This window comes from Calonectris borealis, chromosome 11 (genome assembly GCF_964195595.1).
Source record: "Calonectris borealis chromosome 11, bCalBor7.hap1.2, whole genome shotgun sequence".
Taxonomy (NCBI): domain Eukaryota; kingdom Metazoa; phylum Chordata; class Aves; order Procellariiformes; family Procellariidae; genus Calonectris; species Calonectris borealis.
The window spans coordinates 16,978,062-17,003,900 of NC_134322.1; the positions used below are offsets into that span (position 1 = coordinate 16,978,062).

General features: G+C 36.6%; 1 protein-coding gene and 1 long non-coding RNA gene across 2 annotated transcripts in view; one reads left to right on the top strand and one right to left on the bottom strand.

Annotated features, from left to right (window-relative positions):
- Nucleotides 1-25,839, bottom strand: part of THSD4 (thrombospondin type 1 domain containing 4) — a 307,104-nt gene that overhangs the window by 113,151 nt on the left and 168,114 nt on the right. The gene's annotated exons all lie outside the window — the stretch shown is intronic.
- On the top strand, nucleotides 20,042-24,350 carry LOC142086462 (uncharacterized). Its single transcript, XR_012675129.1, has 3 exons — nucleotides 20,042-20,108; nucleotides 23,930-23,980; nucleotides 24,293-24,350. It is a non-coding gene; the product is annotated as an uncharacterized LOC142086462 (long non-coding RNA).

The window sequence follows — 25,839 nt, forward strand, 5'->3', positions numbered from 1 at the left end:
AAATCCTTCAGTCTTTACTTGGGCAAAACTCCCACTGAAGTCAGTGAAATCAGTGGGAGTTTTGCCTGGGTAAGAACTGCTGGGTTTGGCTCAGAACGTACATGGCTCTGTAAGCTAAGGAGAATGTGAGGAGAATGTGAGTGAAAGTCATTGCTGCATGTAAGTAGCTCATGTTTCCAGCCACAAAAATCATAAATTACTTTACAATATACAAATGAGTATCTTAATAATTTCATATTACTTACATTATGTTGTAGAACGCATATGACAAAGGGAATAGAGAAAGGTTTGTATGAGTATTGATAGAGTTAAGTGACCACAATGATGACACTAATTCTGTGTGCAGTTAACAGCTTTTCAGTACAACTTCTTACTTAGCAATCATGAAAAAAAAATCTGGGACCTAAAATAAAAACTCCTCTAAAAAAGGCACGGAATGATTATTTGAACATGCAGCTCTGCTTAGAGCTGTGTATCTCACGAGTGGGAAGCTCAGCTTAAAGCCGTGTACCTCATCTTATCTGCGTCCTATTGTAACCCATGGGATACTATTCTTCAGTATGTCTCATAGCCCCACTAGAAAACTGTGGAGAAAATCTGAGATATAGATAGATTTAGGTTCAGAGAAATGCTTCTTAGAAAACAAAACACACTGTCACTTAGTAGGTAGAATATCACTGTTGTGACATGTCCATTCTGGGTCTTCAAAGCATCTTAGCACACTTGCACTTGCCTCGGTAAGTATATTCTCTCTCACACGTATGTACATGCACTCTGTGAATTCGGTCTATGCTCTCAGATTTGGACAGCCCTGAACACCATCAGTATGTGAGAAAACAGATGTGGGGACTTTAACAATGGCTTAAGAGCAAAAACTGGTTCAAACTGAAGTGAAACAATTAAAAACTTTACAATGAAGCATAAATTCCATTAAACCAATTTTAGCCAACCTTCAACATTCCACAGAACTACATTTTAAGTATCATGCTTCATTTTTAATTTGCTTCTCTTCCCCCAACACTTTTTAGCTTCTTTTAAGCTTAGATTCAAATTCATAAATACGTTTCCAACCCTCATAAAACTCAACTTTTGATAAATTAAATAACTGAACTTTTTTGCTCACTTTGAGCATGAGACCTTGATAAGACTGCATGACATACCACTATCAAAAAATCTAATACCTTATGTTCTGCCTTTTGATATTTTTTAAGTCCTACTCTTCTGCTCTGCCACTATGCACGCAAAACAGTTGGATCTGCTACCTGAAATTAACTATCACAGAGATTTAGACCTCTCCCTCGCTCCTTGAATGAAGATTTAAGGATTCAGGCTCCACCCAGGCAGTAGAATTTAAAAAGTAACAGGAAACAGGTACAAATCTCTTGCATACTAATTTTCCACCTCTCCTCAGTATTCTCTGTTCTGCACCTGTAAGAAACCAAGACAAAGCATTCTCACCTGCATATCAACCACACAGAGTATTTTTCAAAAGATTTATGTAAGCTGCAATACTCTCTCTACACATGATATTAACTGGCTTGCTAACTGGTGGAAAGTTCTCAATTCAAACTCAAATCTGAGGAAGTTACATTTTAAAAACATCTTTTCCCATATTCAGTACATTTCAAAAAAAAGTTTAAACCTTTCTAATGAATTGATGGAACCGGATGAACTGTACAAATATTTCAATTGTCCCATCATTCTCACAGAACTGTATGCAGTCTTACTCCACAGACAGAGAAACAGATTACTTTTTTAAAAATCTCTCTGTAATATTTAAGGCCTGAAAACTTAAATAATCCTTTTATTTATTTATTTATTATTTTGTTCCTCCCCAGCAGGCCTCTTTCCATCTGGGATCGTAAGAGCACTTTGGGAGACAATCATATAGGACAAAAGTTGTTGCCGGACTTCAGCAAGAGAAGCCTGTGGAAGAAAAGAAGGATTTGCTGCACAGGAGGGGCCACACAAGCCTGCATTCCAAATATCAAAAAGTTACATTAATGGAAGACTTGCCTGCACCAAAATCCCATGTCTCATGATCAGTCAGTGAGTGTTCTCGCCCTCCAAAACCTCAGGGCATAGGGCTACGACCTGATTGCCTTCACTTCCCATGCTATTCCTACTGCGAGTCCTTCATGACTTGCAGGTAGAGAAAAACTCCAGCTTTCTCATCCAAATCAAATTCTTGCATCAAAAGCTAAACTAATTATAGTTAAGAGGGGAAAAATAGATGCAACAGGATGCAAAATAGTATTTCCAGAAAAGTTCAGATCTGTAATACCGGCATAGACTCTCATCTTCCTCACACAAAAAGTTGTTTTCAGTAAAAAGAAATCTGTCTTCTTTGTACCCTTATTATTTTCAAGTAACAGGAACAGAAGGGATTCTCTCCCTCAGGTTTATCTGAAAGAAGCTAACAAACACATTGACGTTCCATTTGGGAAGGAAGCCATGTGTGGTAATCTGTTATGATGCCACTGCTGTACTTGCCTAAAAAAATCTGGGCGAAGGCGGCCAAAAATAGGGAATTTGTAAAGTCAGATGGTCCTACAAATGGATTAGCATGCACGGTTACCATACACAAAACCAGTGAGGATGGATTTTATCTGGGAGATTAAGATGGGAAAAAGGTATCAACTTGTGCCACTTTACTCAGAGAGTGGGTTTAAACCTCTGTGGCACTTTTCTCCTTTTCTTTTTGGCAAGAGTGCTGAACTAGGCTGCAGAAGATACTCCCATCAGTTATGTCTCCACCTGTTTTAAAACCATTAGAGGAGCTGAACTCGCCACATTGTTGACACAGACCAGTGCATTTCAGAAGAGACAAAGCTTACAGCAACAGGAAACAAGTCAGAGGACAAATAAATATTACTACTTTAGCCTTCTACATAACTGCAAACCACTAACTCTTCAGATGAAAAATAGATGCTGTTCTACCAGGTTGCCACGATAGATCTTAGAAAGACATAGACAGTTTTATGGTCTTATAAGTGTTCTTTGCTGAAAGGGAAACTTGGAAGTAATAAAGCATTTTCTTACAACTGAAGCCTAACCGCAACTGCTGCCAATTCAACAATAAACTGGCTTCAAGTATGTGGAGTCAGATGGTTTCAGCTTCACCACTACAGGGAAACCAACTCTGTAGCCTGGCACAACCACTATCTGGAAATCTGCCATGATTGTGCATTGAGTTAAGCTCCAGACAGACTGTAAGGGCTGAACTTTAAACCATTTGTATTTTTAATGTACACAAATAAATTTATAGCTGCATAAAAAAATGTCATGCTTCAGGGATTAACCTCTAATAACCTCTCTTGCTATGTTAACAAAGACATTTAAAATCTGCCTCTCCAAGTTACACAGGACTCAGGTTAATGAAGGCAATTCAAAAAGAAATTTTAGGGCCTCATTATATCTAATAAGGGATTAGTGACACTGGCAATTTTTAAGACCATTTGTGGACACTTTGATGCTGCCCTGTGGCTTGGGACTCCCTCATTCTACCTCAGGATTCCCAGATGAAGGTAAGTTTGGCAAGGTGAATAGAATGTTATAGAAATGAGTGGCATTTAGGACTTGAAAATGGAAATAATTTTCAGAATGTCATGACATACAGCTTTCATTGTAGGCATTCTACCATCTAACAATATAGTGTATCCCTATTTAACAGATGAGAAAAGTAAGGTCAACCAGGTAAAGCTATCTGCCTTAAGACTGTAGTTATTCTCATGAAGCAGAGTTTGCCAAGGAAGAATACCTATGGCTGAGCAGTACTTACTGTGACGCTAATGCAGCTACAGACTCTACCAGAAGTTTCCTACCTCTTAAGTCAAGCAAAGGCAAGACAAGAAATATATGGCAGAACAGGGACTAGTCAATGGGAAGTTTTAAAATCTGACCAGTTTTAAACACACTGAAAACTTTAATGGCTTACCTATACATTTGAGACAGGCACCACAGTTTTTGGTAACAGGAGATTATGTAGAAGTAATCAGTCATACTAGCATTCCCAGTCAGAAAAAGTTGACCGTATAAGCCCGCCTTACCTCTGTTAGAAAATCCATACAGAAATGATCTGTTCTGAATGCCACAACTTCAGAAAAGCTTTATTTGAAGCATCTGACTAACTAGACAACAGAGGATCCATGTGGGAAAGACCCCTTAAATCAGCATCAGCCTGTAGCATCAAACTGAAGCAGCTACAGAAATTAATGTGTCGATAGGAAGAAACTAAAGCTGGCAAAACAATTCTGATGACATCCCAAATCAGAAAAAAACATCAGAAGCTTGTCTTTTCTCTTAGTTACTATTGTAGAACTGTTTCCAAAATTACTCCAACTTTTAAACAGAAAATGCAAAAGGCCTTACAGAGATGTTCACGACCTTACGTATTTTCTGGGAAATTGTCAAATATTCAGGCTATCCAAGTTTTGTAGGTTTATTTCCAAACAAAAGGCATATTCCTGAATTTAACTACTTATCTCCGAACCTTCAAGGACAGAAGGCAAAAAAAAGGAAGAAAGATGGAAATTGTCAGGTTTAGAAGAAAGATCATAACATAAGGTGACCTGCAAGAGAAAGTTGGACATGCTTACCCACAAAGACAATTCTAATCTATATTCCAGTATGACTATTAATGCTTCTATTTTTTGTCTAGACAAAACAGTAAAAATACTTAAAAGTGAAAAATACCAGGGAGAAAATTTAGTTACAATTTTTAGAGCTTCAAGGACATGAAGTTTAGATTGACTTCTGACCATAAACTATAAGGTTTCCACAGTTTGTATTTTATCTGAAAAAGTTCAACAAATCCCATTGCTGAAACCATTCCAGAGGATAGATGTAAAAAAGAAAAAAAAAAACAAAACCCAAGAAAAACCCAGCCACCCAACTGCTAAAGCAATCTGTTCGTGCATCTGATAATATTCTACTACTGTTGATGTGACTTCACAAACTGTGGTCTGTAGTTTGGGCTTTATGGAGCCTACACATACACAAATACACATTAAGGCTGCAATCCATTAAAAATCATGTATACTTAATTGAGAAGCAATATTACATTACATATTCTATCCAGAAGATGTTATAAAAGACAATTAAAATGAATAGTTCACGTTCACTAGTGTCAGGGACACAATAAATAGCAATAGCACATCAAGGACACTTTGGCAATAACAACTCACAGAAGAATGAGTGAAAAACAGCTTTTTTGTCTGATTCAGGAATTATTTTTAAAATGGTATGTTCTGATGAAATGCAAAGAGACCACAAAGAGACTAAATACTTGCATTTATACGTACATATAAATACACTGGTAAGCACATGGATAGTTTTTTTTAATAGAAAAACAGCTGTTACTCATTTTCTAGAATGATTGTGTATTACAATTACAGTTATATTAATTCTTCATGGTTTAAACAGCTTCAAACTCAGAAGTCCATAATTTATATGCAAAGTTAAAAGCAGACAAAAGGGAGAGATACACAAGGGAAGTGGACCTCTAGGTAAACATCCCCATAGGCAACCAAACAGAAAAACTCTGGCAAAATAATCTGTTTGGAACACATAAATATGAAATTTCTTACATAAATTACCTGACAAAATTTTGTAGGCCTACCTACAATGTCATTGCAGTCATCTACACTTTTAGGGCTTAACTGCATGCGTACACTCCAAATATCTTAAGATAAAAGTAGAATGTGATCAATAATTTGAATTAAAACATGAGAAGACTTACCAAATGTGACAAATACAATAGCTATTATCAGTATTTCACGTTCATTAGACTTTTATTTACATATGAATCTTACTTAAAGGTGCTTGTTATTAACCAGAACGCATGTACGAAAAGTTGTTAAACTTAATCCTCTCCATACTACCTTACCTTTAACAAACAGCCACAGAGCTTCATCTGATTGATACTACTAGGACCAACAAATTATTTTCATGTTTATTTGAAGAATCTGTTCTGAAATAAATGTTAAGTTGTGATACCTTATCCAAACAACCACACCTAAACAATATAAATACAAAAAAGTAGTCCGTTTTGTGGGTCCTGTTCCTTTACAGACTACAGTGCCTCCTACTAAGAGAAATCTCTCACAGTTTAGCATTGTAATAATGCATCTGTGTGACAAAAAAATTAAGAAAAAAGGTACCTTTTCAAGTATAAAAAATATGAAAACTTCACTTGATTTTTTGTTTACATTTCTATGGATTTCTAAATAGAAGTATGCTATTAGTAAATTAAAATGCAAAATTTTTTTTCAAGCTTAAAGCAGATTTTATAGGAGCAAAAAACCCCACAGGTATTTATTGCATTGTAGAAAATGTCTCTGCTGTCAGCCTGCTTGCCTATAAAACCATTAACAATAGAAAACTGAAACCAAAATCTGTAGGGAGGTAAACTGTACCTAAAAAAAATTGTCATTAGCTGGATAGCTCTCTGAATTTTTACACTTGTCCTCCAGAAGCCCTGAATCTTAAACAAACAAACCAACCACACAAACAACAAAACCAAAAACCACTCCCTCTCAATCCCCCCCTCACCCTAAAAACTATGGAAGACTTTTTAACCCTTTCACCATCATCACTGTAGCCCTCTGAAGCATCCAAGCAATCATGTCTCAGAGGTCTGTAATTATCAGGTAATTATTGTACAATGATTTCAGATCGGATAAAAAATTAACTACCTCTTCGTATCTGTTTGACAATTCAGTGAGTGACTAATATATTAATTGTGCTAATTAGACATCACCTGATCTCTGAGACAAAGCTTAATATTCTCATACACTGAAACCAAATCATGGCAAACTTTTTTTTTTTCTCTTCAGGGGGGTTGGTGGTGGTGGAGTGGGGGGCCCCAAGGGATACAAGTACAAAAGAAGTCATTTTATGAAGGCAATACTTTATAATACTAAGATAATGATGCTGAGGAAACTATTGGACAAATCTATGAAAAAGATGCATCTTGTTTATTTCCTTTTTTGGGTTAGGCTTTAATTCAGTCTGAAGTATCAGAAATCAACAGTGAATAAGAATCAATTAACCAAAGAACCCTGATTCTTGTATGGATAAGCAGAGTTGCTTCTACCATGGACTCAGTCAATGAATAGATAACTATCAAAGCAATAAAACTCATTAACTTTTTCTTCAGTTATAACTTGGTTAGCTTCTGTTATTTTTCATACTGAACTACTGAATTCTGATTAAATAGGTTTTCTCCCAAGCATAAAATTATAGCACCTTTGAGACTTTCTTTTTTTCTTTAAGGAAGAAAAGAAGTTTTTTGAAGAGGAAGAACAGATGTGATGACTTCATTTTTAAACATCACTACAAAGTCCCTCTTAACAATGTCTTCATTATTAATCTCAGCACTACTAGTTGATTGCAAAAAATGTTACTTCCCGATATCTGCACCAGCAGGAACTCTTGACCTAATTCATTTTTCATAAACCTCACATGTCTGAAGACGTCATTTACCACAACATCCGGGTCTCAAGATGCTGCATAAGAAATACACACTTAGAAAGAATCCTTTACAATCATGCTTGCAAGTCCCACATAATTAATTTTATTCCTAACTTTTCCTTAGTTGCCAGTAACACTGTGGTCTTAACTCTGCTGGAAACATGGTTCCATTGCTTCGTGTAGAAATTTCTATCATCTTCAAGAAGTAATGCTCACTATGGTTCTAACTGAGCAAGAAACTCACGCACACGATTTGAAGGGAACTTCTCACACACTTGAAGCTGTGAACATGTTCAAGTACTTTGCTGAACAGGGTATGTCTCTGATAAAGGGGTACCAAAATTTAAGTAATATATCTTTTCCATTGTTAAATAAGATGTTACAAAGTTAGAAATTACAATCTTCACAAGTTCCTGTAACTGTTGTGATTACCAAACAGGACAACTACCAGGAAAACGATCACAACACTCACACAATCTTTTCCCTTAAACGTAAACATCCTTTGCACTTAAGACAGGTAAAAAAAAAAAAAAGGGTAAAAAAAAAAAAATTTCCAAAAAAGGAAAACTGGGACAATCCTGTAATAATTGCTGTAATATCCGAAAGTGCCAGGACATAATCACATATTTTTATTTTTCTGAAACACACAACTGGAAAATACTGCTTTTGGTCTTTGACTTGGCCTGAGAACTCAGCTATTACAAGCCCTTTGAAGCCATATACAAAGACTTCATCACATACAGTATGGACATAAGACAACCAAAAAACTTACACTAACCACCAATGATGGCACACACAGCAGTTCTATCATATAAGAACATTTACCATCTGGAAAAAAGAGGGGTAATAAGGCTGAAATAACACTTTTCCCCCCATGCAGTATTACTAATTAAATATTCATCCAGCTTACAACCTAACTCTCCGTGAGACTGGTTTCATTAAATGTCCAGACTGAAACAGAGTTTGATTCTTCCGCCCATTGGCAGAAGGTTGTTATCCAGGCAGAGCTGTATGTCATTAATTGGTACAAGGCACATGCCTGGATGCTCCTTGAATTACACACAGACCATTCACCAGTCTCCACCTTTTGACAATGTTTTAAAATTAGATTTAACAAAAATAAAATTTTAAAAACAAAACAAAACAAAAACTTGTTATGCCACAGCATTTTTATGAATGAAAAAGGGACAGCATTTCTCCTGAAGTTTTAGCACTGCCATTCTAAAATTTAAAATGGTTTGCACAGAGTTTAGTCAGCTCTTACTATTTTTAGATATGCCCCACACCAGATGTTTTTCTCCTTTTTTATGTTGCAGGATACCACATTTATTTCCAGATCCTCCCAACCAATGCATTTACAACTTAGCCATTGTACAGATATTTGTACAGTGCATATAGGAAAACTTGCATCTAACCAAGGCAACAGGATTTGGCTAATGACATCTCTTTCCTAAATCCCGAGTTGCTTAGAACGAAACCCCATTTATGACAGTTTTAAATCATTGTCAATTTGGCTTTCATCATCTTCATCTGAGCCAAGACTTCACCTTGACATTCCCAATGTTGATCCTCCACTCTTGCTTCCCTGCGATGTCTCCCTAATGAAGTCTCCAATAGTTTCCACAAGGCTGACTGTTTTTCAGGTCATTTCCTTACTTTCCCACAGATCCATGGCCAAATCCTCTCAAAGCAAACAAAGTTTTAAGCAATAGTGTTCACTTCTTACTTTCTGAAATTTTGCCAAACAGTTTACGATAAAGTAAACTGACTTGAAGCAGAAGTATTAGCATATTCTAGCAACATCAGTTTGTTATCCAAGCACTAACTTCTTATCCTTTATAGGGAGATGTGAAAGTTCTACAAATTTTAACATGCTTGCTAGGTATTCCCAGCTTTCTCTTCAACAGAGAGAAGAACCCAGTCCTGAAATTTGAGCGAGAACAGTGCTACAGTGCTATAAGCATTGAAATTTGCTCTTGCAAGTTCTGAAGTGTTTCTCCTTCACCAAAATTCAGCTTCAGCAGCTCTTTAATGCTTATTTAGCAGCTGGAAACAGCTGCAGATGTTAACTTTTGATCTCATCTGCTCTCAATCAATTCTTAAAATGAACGGTTGCATATACGGCTGGAGCTACACCAACTGCCATTCTTTCCAAGGACTAATGGACTTCTGTGCATCACAACACTGACTTCTGACAACATGGAAAAATGTATTAGATTTTTCCAAGTAATTCCTACTTTTTCAGTACACTCTATCTTGTCTTGTAAACAGATATTTACTGATTCTTCTTTCCTAAAATTGCCTTTGGGAAAATCATAAAAGAATTAGATGGTTCTTTTTTCACAAGTAGAGTCTACTGCAGTGAGAATGACAAAATTAAAATTAGCCTAATGACTCAATGTATCCACTACTAAAGCAAAAATGATGGACAGAAAAAACCCACGCTTAACAAATAAAATTTATTATCACCTTTAAAATAGTGTGATATTTAGATAGTTTGTTAGGAGTGAGAACAAAGAAGAAACTAGAACTGTACTTGATAGATTCCTGGCCTGATTCTCACCGAGACTAATAGTCCTTTAAAGCCTCTCAGTATCGGCACAGCTACGTGAAGAGAAGTTAATACACCTAAAAATAAGACTACTAAACTTTCTAATTTCTTCTGCATAAGTTATTATGATTGTTTACCTTTATTTGAACCCTAAGCATGGTTCTACTTAGTTATTAACCATTTTTATATGGTTAGAAACTGATTTCTACCATTACAAATAAAGCACCATGATATTAGTTGTCACTCCTAGTATTTCTCACTCTCATCTGACAATTAGAAGTGGTGGTTATTCAGAAAGAAAAGGCAGGACACAACCCAGTCTCTGCTGACTTGATCTTACCAGAGATAATCCCCAATAGCTACACTACAACAGCTAGATGCATTAGGTATTGTCTTACTTCCACTATCAGAATGGTCTGATAGTGGAGTTGCTTACCATTTTGCTTTGCTTTAGCTTTGTTAATTTCCTGGACCATAATAAAACAGCTGAAGAAATACCTCTGCTTCTTATGTTGATCATTCTTGACTACTGGTTTCTGTGGTAATGCCTTGTTCTTCCGAGTGCCATCATATCACCAATAACCAAGCATCCCAATGAACACAACACGTTACGAGCGTTTGATGTATGCTCTATCAAGCAGCCTGAGCATAACATTGAATAGTTAACCTTGAAATACTAGACAATCACCTGAGTATCTGAAAATTTCAAAAGAATGAGAAGTAGCCACAGAGCAAATGATGCTGTAATCAGCCCATGTCACGAGCAGGGTATGCAAGTGCTATCCTTAATGGCATGGGGCTACAATGCACCTATCACTTACCCTCTTCCAGTTCCTCCACAGTACCAAGAAAATCTGTGCCTGATATATAAGCAAATAATTAACAAAATTGTCTTCGGTTCAGTAGATTGACTTAAAACAACATAATTCTACCATTTCAGCAAAGAATTTTCCATTTAATGAGGAAATAAGAAAAGTCATTTATATAGTTATTGTGTCCTTGTGCTTTTCTAGAGGATATTGGCTCATAGCTAACATCAAAACAGTTGGTGCCTCTGGCTAGAATACTTCACTATCACCTGCTCGTTCGAGCACTAAATAAATCTCAGTTTTCAAGTACTTACAAGCAAGAGTCCAGCACGTGTTTCAAATGCTCTATTCATGTACAGATGTTAATATACCCTCCATAACTGAATGTTATCAAATATGTTTTTGTTGTCTCTGCAGCAGTTACTTAAAACTTGTTTCAAAAGTATACTCAAATTATTACATTAAGAGAAAGAAGAGATCTTTCCTTAGAGGGGATAATTTCTTATGGTAAATCTATTAACTGCTTGGGATTAAAATGCAGCATTTCCACATGTTTTTACCATTGCTTCTATAATTTCAACTTCCAAGGTGCAAGGAGGCAATCTTGTCTTAAAATACCAAGCTTTCTACTGCTATGTTATCCTTTACCTCTGATGACTTACATATCAGTCAGTATCTTTTCAAAAAAACAGTTCTAAAAAAACTTCTAAATTTTCGATGAAAGAAGTGGTTTCTAACCGACGTATTTTAACAACAGAAGGATTTTTCCTTTAAGTCAAAATGTTAAAGGATTTATTCCCACCACCATGACATTTTGGGAAGAAATCTCATGAAAAATGGAAGCAAACATTATGCTGCAGTCAAAAAGCAGTTATGGTTGGAAGGATTAATTTATTGACTCTTAATTCACCTCACTCTCCTGTGTCTGCCAAATAGGTGGGAGTGGAAATTTGTCAAAAACGTCTGTCTCTTGATAAAACCTTCCTCACAACCCACACGCTGGGAAAATAATACCTGTAACCCATGAAGAAACAGATCGACAGCTTCAGGCAATCGCATACACAAGCAAACCTTTAATTTAATACTCTCTCATGCTCCACTTTCATGTGTCTCATTTAGAAGGGGTCTTTAAAGAGAAGCAATGTAGCTGCTGTCAGTGATATAATTGCTGTGTTGGTGCCTTTGGGTCCTTAAACACACCAGCGGATGATGTTTGATCCCTGCTGCTGTCCTTTTGGCAGCGATGCATGGTAAGTGATATGGAAGGAACAATCAAGAAAGCTACAGATCAAGTAAGGATAGGGATATGTGTCACACATACCGGCCCCCTTCTATCCACTGTCTTTCAACCATGCAGTGAAAATTTGCTTTACGTTCCTGACCACTGCATAATTCCCTCCAACTCTTGACTCACAGGCTCTGAGCCACAGCTCAGTGAGCACTGCTAGTAATCCACCTATAGCAGTATACCTGCAGGAAAGCTTGTAGCAAAATTACAGTCTTGACTTTAACAGCAGGGCATTTGTTTAGTTACTTAGCACAGCCTCTTTTGTGTGCCAGGTCTCATTTCCAGAATGGCCCTGGTGGCAAGAGGCTGGGTAATTCTATTAATAACTAGTTTCCTTAAAACATGTACATCATCCACATGCAGAATGTAACAGTGCTGTACACAAAAAGAAAGATAATCTCAGACCCTGGGGGGGCGTAGTGGGGGAAGTGTTTTAAGAAGTGATATTACTTAAAGGCAACCACCAGGAGTTTACAAGAACTTCCATTCTTTTAATTAAACATTTTATGAGTCTTGGAACACATTCCTGTGCCCTATTATACATCAGAGCACTTAAAAAAAATTCAGAGCTTTAGAACATTACCATAAAGAGATAGGAAAACCAAAGACGTCTTCTTCAGAGGAAAGACCTATTTATACTATGACTGTTATGATTTAAAAACAATTACAGGGACTTACTTTACTTACTAGATTTTATTCCCCCCTTTTCTGTTGTCTGAGTACCTTACAATACATCCTAATAAAAACTACCTGCCTCCTAAATTCATTGCTCCATTTATATGCTCAGCATGTTTGGAACAAATATTAAAATTCTAAGAAATTAAAGACAAACTCGCTGTGCTAGAAGAAAAAGCATTTACATTACAGTGATAAAAATACATTCATTAGCATTCAATTTTAAGTGAATTATTACTTCAAAAAGCAAAGATGAAAAAAAATAATAAAGCAAGTACATCAAGAGAACTGATACTGATAATGAAATACGATAAAGAAAGTATTTTGTGAACTGTTAGTTTCTAGGTAAAATAGTATTTCCAGGTGTAAAATTCATGGTAAATTCTTTAAAACCTATGTGTATCTAATAAGTAATCCAACAAGTTTCTAGGACAGCTTTCCAGAAAATGGTCTATGAACCATGTCTCATGTCTAAAAAACAAATTAGCTCATCCATCACACGTAACCATTTATTTGTAATGACTTAATGAATTTAGCTTAACTATGGTAGGCCTGATGCTGTAATTACTGTGGGAATTACTGTAGCCCTCAATCTGTCTTTTAGATGTTTATAGCATGGAACAAGAAGCTCAGCGTAGCCTGAACGAGAGCCCAAAGTCAAAAGGTTTTGGATCTAGGCCTATGATCTGAGAGCTATTAAGGAGGTATCGTAACAGACTTCTGCCAGTACACACCGCTCTGCTAATATTTCGGTCCTGTCTTTCCCACAAGAATAGGCAAGGCTATGCAGTATAGGAAGAACTAAAAGCCCTACAGAAATCTTGAGAAGAAAATTGGAGGAACATTTATTCCACCGAATCACAAAGGGTGAAAGAATAAATTTTGAGTCATTTTGCTAGAATGCAATTAACTTTAAACTGAATATCCTACTACACTAAGTTTACATGAAAGTTTTTAAAGCAAAATAGGGTTGCGTAACTAATACTGCAGTTGAGACAGACAATAAAGCTAGGAAGAGTGAGACAAGAATGCCAGAGGTCAAATAAACCTGTTTTGTAGTACTTACAGCAACAGCAATACAGAGCATATTCTTATAATTTGGCCACGTCTGTGGATATTTACTTGACAGGATTATTTTTCAACTATGGTATGTCTCACTTTCAGATGTTCTACTGGTGATGTCAGCAATTACTGCCATATGTAAATTACCATCTGTTTTTTCTAACTCAGAATAGGGTAATTTTAAAGTAAATCCAAATAACTTTCTTTTATATATGCTAAATAAATAAATGGTTCAATCCCTCCTTAGTTACCAGTCCACAAAGGCTCTCAAACATTCTCATGCTTCATAAACAGAAGGGTTAAGGGTGATGTTTTATGGGAAAATACAGTCAAGGTGACATATCAATTTCTCAGGAGAATCAATGGAAGCCCTATTAATCTTGGCTTGCAGATGGGAATACTCAGGTACAGAGATGAGAAATTATTTTTGTCAGTATGTCAGTGGGAGAAATTATGTTTTCTTGTATGCTGGCCCCATGGAAGTCAGAGATGGAAATGCTTGTTTTATTGGGTCATATCATGGGTTCCCTGCCTATAATTGAAGAAGTTGTATCAGTAACTGCAGCCTGGTGACTGAGCAGACATAGGTTAACTAGTTCATTTCCTGGCCGTACAGAGTTTCTTTAAGACAGTGCTAGGATACAAAACCATTAAGGCGCTGGAAAGGCTGATTTGTGCAGCATATCTGAAAGTTGTTCTTATTGACAACTGTTTTGAGCTTCTGAATGGTATTTTACCTCTGTGACCCTGGAATTTGTAAGTAATAGCTGTGTAGCAGTATTCCCCTACCTCACAGGACTATCATAAGGATAGGAAAATTGAAGACAACAAAATCCACAGATACAACAGTAATTAAGGCCATGCCAATACGGCTGGTAATGTAAAGCTGAATGCAATAAATGAGGATCTACATGACAGTCATGTAGTGTAAGCATTGCCATGTTCATTCTCCACGCTGTCCTTCCACAGAAATGTACTGAAATTTCAGGAGCCTACTCCTGTGTGACCTGCTGATCAGCTGTCTCCCCATGCCTCTTCACAAGTACACACCATTTGCCAGACGTGCATCAGGTCTGACCATGTAACACCAGAAGATTCCACTGGGTAAGGTCAGAAATTTTATTCCAACAAGTCAGAAGAAAGAGAGTTCTTCCCTGACAAGAAAAAAGTCAGTCAAGAAACAGTGTCAAAAGGGCCATGACCTCAAGTTGTTTGTTGGGTTTTTTTTTCCCCTTGCTTAAGCAGTGTATTTCTGAGATCAGCAAGGGAAAGCTCCATTCATATTGTACCACACAGAAATAAGTCACAATGCTGGGATGAGCTGTACTCCCCAGCTAACCCCAGAAACTGATTGGGTGAGCAGGAGAGAATTCTACACAGGGCTACACATACCCTGAAGATGTTTTTTAAAATGCTCTATTAAGGTTTTTCTTCCACAGCCCAGTAGAGCACACAATTAATTCTATACATATATATGCATGCGTATATGCACACATGCAAAGTTTTAGAAGCAAAATCACAACTTCAAGCTTACAATAAGCTTGAAGGTCTTTTACAGGGTAGGAAAGATAGTAATAAGGAATGGAAGAAATAGTTCAGGTCTAATAGAAACTCTCTTTAGTCTCTTCTGAAACCAAAACAATCTATCTATTTTTAGGCATGAATGAAATCAGTTTACCTATAAAGACAGTGTTAAAAGTATTCATTTTCACATAACTTATTAGTATATTTTCTTTTGGCCAGAAAAGGAACCTTGTCTCTGAATGCAAAGTGTGTATAGTTTGGATTAATGTCTGAACCAAATCTTATAAAGTTTGTCATTAATTTCTTTGCCAGTTTTTCAGTTAAATATGCTTTGGACCTCTAAGCGTTCTTAAGTTTATTGCAATGGGTTGCATTTGTGTAGTGGGGATTGTGACACCTAAACCTGTTCAGAACTGAACGACCTTTTAAAATGTTGACAAGTTCACTTTGCTTCTCTGGTTCCTGTGGACAAGTTTCATACTGCAGAGAGGACAGCCACTACGAAAGCAGAAATGACAGAGCTCATGACAATGGGGTCCTCTGCGTATAGGATCTGGTCTTGCAACTTGGGACACTGCGTAAAACAACTGTTCCAAGTATCAACCCACAAGCCACTGATCAGAACCAGCAGATTCTGCAGCATACAAAGATTCAGACTCCCTTATGGATTTTAGCAGGTAGAACGTGATGTTTTCACCCTCTTTATGCCCAAATTCCAAAGGGAAGCATTTCACATCTGTGATTAAATAAACACAGCATTTTTAATAAAAAATATATTAAAACAACCTTTGAGGGCATTGTTTAGTATCTTCTATGCTTCATGTTAACTGCTTTATGAAGAAAGCGGAACAGTATCTAGTATTCAGCTGTTCTTAAAGCTAAATAGTATCCATATATTTAAATCAAAATTTTGCTTCTATAAACAACTCTATTATATTAATTGTAGCAAAACATCCTGTTATCTGAACAAATACTATTCAAGAACTGAAAATGATTAGGTTTAAATCTTACAAACCGGTTCCCATTCACTTAAACCTGTTGAAAGTTCGGTGTTAAGTCATATATCACCTATTTTTATGATTAGTCAGATTATGATTACTCGTCACATTAAAATACAGATCAAATCAACATTTAAGTTACATATGAGGCTTCGTTCCCTTTGTCCACATATTTTGTCAGCTAGACTGAATTTTTTTAATGCTAACAGAAAACAATACAAACAAAACTCAGAATTGTACAATTTGATTTTGCTTTTTTGCTGAGGAGGCCAGGCTGGTGACTTTTGTGTATTTGCATAGCTTCACTGACACCTGTACTGATTCAACTAGTACTGACAGTACTGATTCATGGCCAACAAGTACAAGGTTAAAGAAACTACTACAATAGGAGTAAACAACTAAAATCTCAAGGAAAGTGAAATTCTCTTCTCAAAATACAAATATCTATCAAGTATACTGCGAAAACAATATTTAAAAGGCTACCTGCTTGACAATGAGTGAAGAATAATGATATGCTTAGGAAAACTTGAAAATACAGCAATTGGCTATTCCTCAGGAAGACTCTCTAGTTGCTCAAAGATTTCTCAAGCCCAATGTATCTAGTTAAACCAATGATTTTCATCCTAGAGATTATTCCAAACCCCCAGATTAGAAGAAGTGGGAAGGAGGAAACCTTGATTGTTTTGGAATTAGGAGTTCAGGTCGCATGCATTCTGCATAGTATCACATACGTTTACCCTACTTCATCTTTGCTTTCTAATTCCTCATCACACAGATTTCCCATCTGATGCCAACTTAGCCTCAGCTCTTTCTCAGTCACAGAAGATAGCAGTACAGTCTGTTGATGAGGACGACTGCTCCCGGACACCCCAGAGAGAAGGAAGCTGAACTCTGACCCTCTAGCAAGGCTGGTCCTGGAAGGAGGTACCAGCTAGAGCTTCCAGCTACGGATGAAGAGAGTCATGCTCATTTCCTAAGAAGCACACAAAAAAAAATTCGGTCTTGGCCACTGCAAACGTGGTGTGAGTTGCAAAGCTATACAACCTTATTTCCCTCCTGAATGGAAAAGTGATGCAATGCAGTTTCACTGACTTCATGCCAAGTCATTCCGTAAGTCAACAACAAATGAAAAGCAGAAAACAGTTATACACACATTAGAACAAGTGTTGGGGGTTCCTTAAGAATTATAAGGGTAAAAACGTAACAGTTGGATTTTTGTAATTTTCTATTTCTTGAACGGTCAAAGTTCTGCAGCATTAAAATACAGAGAGCACAAGCTGGCAAGAAAAGCAACTTCCCATTGACTTTGTAATCTATCAAAAACTGACACTTTTATGAGCAGAACTTTTAAAAATACATACCTATAAATCAATTAAAATATTCAGAGAAGTAAATAGAACAGTTCAAAAGAGCACAAAGCTACAATACAGGTTCCTTTTAAAAATGGCTTCTCACTTATTTTCCCTGTTTTCAATTCACTGTCTGTCCACCACGGGAAAAATCTTAACTGAGTAATTTCCTAGAGAAATAATATTTATGTAGCCAACGTTCTGCAGCTGGAGCACGGAAATGCACAAGATTATAGGGTGGTCTCTTACAATACAGGATGAAGAATTACTATATTAATAATAGTAGACACAGTATATTTCTTATATAATTTTCAAAATTAGTGATATGAACATAATGAAGGAGAAAGTTTCTCACTACCTACTAAAACCTACAACCTAAGATTCATTGATAAAGTAACAGGCTATTTTTCATATTCTGTCTGCTGTATTAGCTGAAAAACTAAGAAGAACAGTACAGTTTAAAATACTTGGCACATGGATCACAGTGCTAAAACATTCCACATTGCACTTTTACTGCAGAAATTCATTTCCAGGTAAGAACACAGCATTGCTTTTATTTTACTTGCTAACGAGGATAATTGGCAGGCAACACTGCTGCTGCTCTAGATTTGTTCTTTATATGGATCTCTGAAGACCACATGTGCATGCAGTGGTGACAGAAATATTTTCCATATGAGCCACCACGCATTTCAAGGTCCCTCAGTCTGGACAAGGTGAGTCCATGTATCATTTTCTGTGCTCAACAACAATCAACCAGGAAGTTAAAATCTTCAGTGACAACTAGAGGGCAATGATCAGCTTCCAGTTGCTCTGATCATCAATCCATTTAAACTCCCTGAGCCTCTGCTGAAAACTTTTCCCTGCTTTAATTAGATCAAAGGCAGCACAAGGTTTCATTAAAAGACATTTTCTTGAATCAAAACCATTACAACTTCTCTTCTAAAACACCCTGAAATCAAAATACAGTTTATATCTAGACATACGAGCTACAGTGAGTGTCAACCACACACTGTTGGACAAGGTGTTTTTGCCAGTTCACTTCCACTTACTTTTACCAGGGAAAGTAATTGCTCTGGACTTTATTAGGCTACTAAAAACTTATGACTGGGGTAACAAAAGACAAAGCTCTAAAGCAGAATCACTGTTTTCCAAAGATTTACTTAAGGAAGGCATATTATGGAACAAAACTATCCAATGATTCTTTTAAAATGCATAACTATACATCGCATTCCAGTTAGAGCGAGGAAGAATGAGTATCATATGTGTTTTCTGCTAGGAACTTCATTAGATGGAATATTTCATATCTAATAGTACTATACTTGATGAATTATTTCCTAAATGACAAATGAGTAACTGAAATTTTCTGCTTTGGTATGAAATAAGAACGATGAAAAACTGCTCTAATGAAAACAAAAATCCGGAAAACTGCTCTTTGTAAATCAAGCAGCAACTTTTTAGAGCATAGCAAGGGCTATTTGATTCCATTACTTAAGATTTCTCATATTAAGAATGCATAAAGTCCCTCTTTAATGATATAATATACGTTTTTAAAAAATAAAGTTCTTTCTGCCCTGCCACATACTAAACATTACATCTATTTGTACAAAAAGAATGTTATTAAAGTAACAGAGCCTGGAGTTTTTACATGCTCACATCCCCAAAATATATCCTTTGTAAAAACTTTTTCAATCATGCACATTTTTTGTAGAAAATCTGAACAGAACACTACCATCTACTGCTGCAGAGAGTATCGTATTTCTCTGTATGTTAGTAAAGAAAAATTCACAAATTAGTGATCTCTCACAGAAAGCATATTGTATATCAAATCAAAAGAAGCTAACTTTCAAACTACTCTCCCTTAGTACCTATAGGCTTTTGCAAAAAAAAAAAAAAAAAACAAAACCCAAACAAAAACCCCCCAAACAAATCAACCCCCCAAAACTAAACCAAAACAAAACAATAGTTTTTTACACATGAAGCCAACAATGCAATTCTAAAATGTCTAGCAACATAAAAAATCATTCACAATCCGTCTTAGATTGTGATCCTAATAGATAGGAAGAAAATACATCTCTGACAAGACGATTTTTGACAAGACATTATACTTTGCTTACCTCAGCCCCGGTTCTTGCTAACGCTGCTGTTTGAAAGCAGAGTAACGTTAGTATCAGGTAGCTGACAAACATTATTACCCAAAGTTAGAGCTACCCTGGAGGAGAAAACCCTCTGCCAAGTACTAACAGCTAGCAGATGCACTTGTATCTCAGTATCACAGCCCTTAGTTCTTCTAGGTACGACTCTTTCTCCCTCTCCCCCTTTCTATCGCACTCACTGTACGACCAGGAGCTTTGCTCTCAGCCACTGCTCTGAAGACAACTGGTAAGTTGATCTCTTCATGTAATGACTTCTCCCTGCTGGGGGAGGGGGCTCAGCCAGCAGTGAGCTGGGGGGGCTGTAGTTAGTATAAAGCAAAGAAGGGGAGGGACAGAAATGGTCACTGCCAAGTTATGCATCTGCTGTGATTCATGGAACAAGCTAAACGGTAACCTTTAATGCACGAGGAGGTTTGGCAATGCGTTATTGACTTAGGCAGGCATGATTGGAGAAACAGGCTAAAGCAGCTTGCAAAAGATGCCTGTTGATGGTTAGACGGCATGTGCTACTTAAAGGTACAGCACCACCTTTTATTGAAGAAGTTTGTAATAAATAAATCATATATTAAAATCTAATCAGGAAGCAGCCTATGGTTTTACAGTCAGCCCTACATCAGCGCAATCCTGCAACCTGAATGGCCTGATCCTGCCAGGGACTCAGTCGGAATCTGCTGGCCCTCACTCCTAGCCCACAGGGAACCCAAGTGTCCATTCGGTCTCAAGAATGTCACAACTACTTCCCGAAATGGACCCCCAACCTTTAGGATAATCCTGGAGCAGAATATGGATGTAATCTCTCTTTCATATTATAGCTGAATAAAAGAAATTTTGACTTATAACAGGCCAACCCGTCAAATAACCTGCTCTGAGTAAGCAAGCAGAAGTGCAAGCCTTTGAAAATAAAATCTTTTCTTTTGGAAGATGAGTAAGACCTATTTTCAAGTAAAGAATAAAGCAGTATTGAAAGCTGAATTATTACATCTCACAAGCAGACCACTGAGGTTTTGTCCCAAAAATGAGTAACATTGCAAACAGAGCTATAAAAGTTGGCGGGCTTCCCTTTAGTTGAGTATGTCTGATTGTAATCTCTACACAATAGACATTTTCTTATGATAAAATAAGCAACATAAAAATACAGAATATAAAAGAAGTTTTGAACCCCAATGATCTATCACATTCAACAACAGGAGAGAACAACTTTTTATAACATATACAGGACACTCCAGCCCTGTATTTCCTTTCCTTCCCTTTCTCATTTTACTTTTTAACTTCTTCTAACTTTACTGTTGCCTATTTAAGTATTTTATCATGGGAATGTGAGGCGTTATGTCTTTCTTAAAGTTCCAACTCCTGAAGTCAAGAAATCACACTGTATTCTCGTCTTTCATGTAAATACATATTTCTTATCCTTATGGTTGCAGGGGAAATCTCAAAAATATGACCCAGGAATAACCTGGTCTCATATGTCAGATAGTAAACCACATGAACTCAGAATACAGGTACCTTAAAATATCTCGAGATTTTAGGAGGTGAGAAGTAAAAATTTTGGTGAAACTGAGAAGCACACCATTACTGTGTATTAGATTTTTTTTTGTAATTTGGTAAGCTTTGTATACACAGCTGAGTATGTCAGACTCCTCACCCTATTTTTAAACTAGCTTTACCAGTCATTCTTTTCCTCTGCTATGAGAGGTGAAAGATACAAATATTTTCCCTCTTTTTTACTATTCAAACAAATCATAACAACAAAATACTTTTATGTATTAGAGAGCTTTCAGAATTGTAATTAAATACAGACAAACTCATAAACCAGTACAGAAAATTAGCATTTTCACTGCTGCTAAAAGTCCAAATTCTGCTGTATTTGAATTTGGAGATCTGGTTCTCCAGCATAGTAAAATCTGACCTGTATTAACTAGACATCATTGTTACTGCGCCTCTTCCCTCTCAGGCTTTTCCTTTTACAGACTACTACTATTGCCCGTAAAGAGTACTCTCTCTTCTCCTGCCTAACCGGACTCACAATGCTGTCTCTTCTACATCTACAGAAAAACCTGTCCTTTTTAGCCTCTCAAATCAGCAGACCACCTTTCATAGGTCAACATTTTTTTCCCTGTCGTTCCCTGCCTTGCAGCATTCAATGCCTGCTAGCACTGTGTTCAGCGAGGGCGTGCCAGGTAGGAAGCAATGCGATATGGGCGAAGCAGGACTAGGGCTCTCAGTGGCAGAAGAGTCCCCTTCAGCTGACTCCCCTCGAGGGAACAGTACAAGCTTAAGAAGATGTAAAAAGCCAGAGTGAGAGTTTCAGTATGGAGCTCATGAGTGGCTCTTCCTAATGATCTGAATGATCATAGGCAGCCGGCCACAGAGTTCTAAGAATGGTGACTGACAGCCAAACCTGCAGTTTGAAAACTTCACACTATAACCTTAATGGTACTTTCTGACAAAAACCATCCAGAACTCTCTACTACTACGTTGATCTCACAAATACAACACCTCCCTTCAAGACCTAAATGAAAGCAGCATTTTCCTCCTTTTTAAGGCAAGCTGAAGGTTTGCAGATTATATCATTGTGCTGACAGCTAAATGTAGAGCTGCCTTTACAGGTACTTGTACACTGGTTGCCTATGGCAAAGTCTCTGGACTAAAAATGTAAAGCCAAATAAACTTAAGGAAATTTTCCATCAAAATCCTTCAGGAAGCCAACCTGTCCTTCCATATTTTTTTTTAAATATCTAGATGTACCACAAAAGGAAAAAGGATAGTGAGCAAACTGCCAACTAAACTGGAGTTCAAAACACTTCCAACATAAGAGCTCCAGCTATGATACTTAAAACTACAGTTTCAGTGCTTGAAAAACTTTTAAAAGAATACACCATTTCAGATGTTGCAGTGTGTAACAAAAACGCCAATAATGAAAGTTGCTTCATGCAGATTGACTACTGTTTCCATAAAACGAGCTTTGGCTTTTTCTGCAGTTCTTCACAAAGTGAACTATTTTTTGTGAATAAATATATAGCATAGGCACAAAATTGCCAATCCTCTCTTTTTTAATGGCAGGTAGAAAAACAAAATTAAAAAATTAGGAGTAACCATGATTTTAGTCTTCTCTCTGCTGATCATTCCAGAAAGCAGTACATCCTCTGTAAATAATAAAAAACCTTATCAAAATCTAACTGAATATTACTAGATGAGTTTCTGAGCACAGAAAACTGTATTACATTCCCATTTAATAAGTCATATAACTAATTCTTTCCATATGTATTTAATTTTTCCTCTATAAAAACATACAGGCAGAATTTCCTGAAATCCAGAAACTGGTGTTCTGTTCTCCATATTAAGACAAGAGATCTGTCCATACCTGCTACTACACTTTCAAGCTTTATTCAACTGAACTGGATGGAATTGATGGAACCACAGCCTGCCTTTGTAGCACAAAGTAACTTGAAACTTAAAACTATGCCAAACTTGCACTGCTGCAACCAAGATCAGAATTTCTCTGCAAACCTCAACAATCACTACACTAGAGATTACAAAACTATTGGTACAATAGAAAAAAAAAAATCAGTTTACGACTGAAGAGCTATTCCAGATACGAAGTTCTGCAGTAGCAGATACAGAAACCAAAATACCTTGCAATAGTAAAATGGAAGAAATAAAATTTCTCTGATTTCAACACAAAAGCATCCTTGCTTTTACTTAAAAACATAGCAAAATAATACAGTAACTATTTTAGGTACATAATTTAAATAGAAAATCCAAAACTATATTTTTTTAAAAACAGAAAAAGACATCAGAATCTTTTGAGGAAAGTTCCTCTTATTCTCAGAAATTACAATACACAACGGATCTTTGGATAGTATAGTTCTCATTAAAAAAGTACTGACTTTCATCTGTGAACAAATTAACTGTTAGTCTCAAGGGGTTTGTAAATATCAATCAGTTTATGAAGTTTGCTTACTAGCTAGCTCCTGAGGCAATTGCACTTAAATTTCAAACAAAGACAAGTTTGCTAAACTTATCAAAAACAAGCAATTTCTCTTTCAGGTCTTTCAGCCTTCCTGTAATTCCACATGAAATCATGAACAGCATGCTCAGGTAAAATCACTCGCAGAAAGTTACTTCTTTCTGCTAAAGGTGTATTTGCTTAGCAAGTTGACCAAATTCCTAATATAAAAGTAAAAGAAAACATGAGTCAAAACAACATTTTCAAGACTTCCTTTCTACTTCCTACAGATTTAACATTTGTAGAGCTTAACTCTCAAACTCTTAAAGCAAAATAACATGAAGTATAACTACATATTTCAGGCTGAATTACTTTAGACAAGACAATGACGATTTCTGTGTATTTCAAAGTATTAATACATACACGTGAAAATCACTAGTCTAATTCACATTTTGTCACTACAGGTGCAACATCAATGCTACTGAGTTTGGGAGGAAACAGAGGGTTGACTGGAATCTCCGCTGGTACTCAGCTGAAGCATGTAAACCGATGACCTATTAAAAGGAATATAAAGGCTGAAACAAGTCTGCTGCTACAGCATAACCCATAAGCTCTTTGACTGTTTCTTAAAACAAGTATTTAAAATAGCATTCTGTTAATTTGCTTTGGCCAGACACCTTCTTCTTGAATCACTAACAGGAAAAGCAAATTAAGTAGACACTGCATATTCTATTATTATTTGAGAAAAGGTGTTGGTTTTTTATTTCAATGTTCCATGTAAAAATTTAACAGAGGAGAAAAAAGGCTGTATGTACTAGAAATTTAGTACAAATTACATGAGATGCTGATGAATAACAAGAGAAAAATCAAGTGGAAAATCTACTATGTTTTGGTTTTATTCAGTTGCTCATCTGCCCCAGTTAGTGATCTACAGGCTACTTACAACAAAAAAGGAACAAAAGTTTAACAGAGAAAGTCTTGTATGCTTGACAAAGTCATGTGTAAAGATGGCTGCCATATTTAAAGCTGTCAGATAGGTGTTCCCAATAATTATCTCATTTAATTTTTTCCAGGAAGCATTACCTTCTGAATTTATTATTCAGATATTGTAAGGTTAGAATAAATTACTGTTGTCCTTTAGCCTGAACTACTGAGAGACACTGGCCAAAAAACTTCCCTCAAAATTTCTTCTATGAGTTTTCTTGATTTAAAAAAAAAAAGTTTCTGTTTAATTAAACACTTGAAATAAAGAAGTCGTCTCTTGCCACTCCATGTGTGTCTCTGAGTAGTGAGGGAATTTAGACTGCAGAAAGAATGTATTTTCCTTGAAGATAAAACAGTGTACTGAGGAGGATGCAGAAAAATGCCGCTCCCTGCCCTGCCCTGCCTGCCTGGATTCAGGAAATACTGCAGCTGAACCACAAGGGGATTTCTTACCCCCATGGAGGCTTTTACATCCACTTCACTGGTTTCTGCATTTCACTGGCCAGACAGGGTGAAGAAAGAGCAAGAGATTCTCTCCTATACTCTCCCTTCTATAGTTAAAGCATTTCTCCTTGCTATTGCAGTCCCTTTGAAAGAGGCATGCTCATACTCACACTGAAGCTGAATTTCATCAGCATCTCTGTCTTTTGTTGACCAAGAACAGATGAAATAACAATAGGTACAAGAAGGACCAAGGAGGAGTATTTGGACTTTTATACATCCCATTAAACAAAACAAAACCCACACAGCTTGGGAAGGAAGTCAAAGTGTGAGCTATGTATTACAGCCTAAAGGTTAAGTATATGGAGCCATATGACAGCGAACCCCAGACCCTAAGCACCTTGGAGGAAACAAGTCCTAGAGCCTCACACGTATTTCAGTGCATCTCAGCATTTTTTCTTGGTTGAAGTTTTAACTCAATTTAAGTATTCCAGATACTACCGCTTTTCCAAGTAACTCCCAGCGTCTTATTTGTACCCTTTTGCTCAAATTTTTTATTAAGAAAGCAGCTGACTTCACATAATTT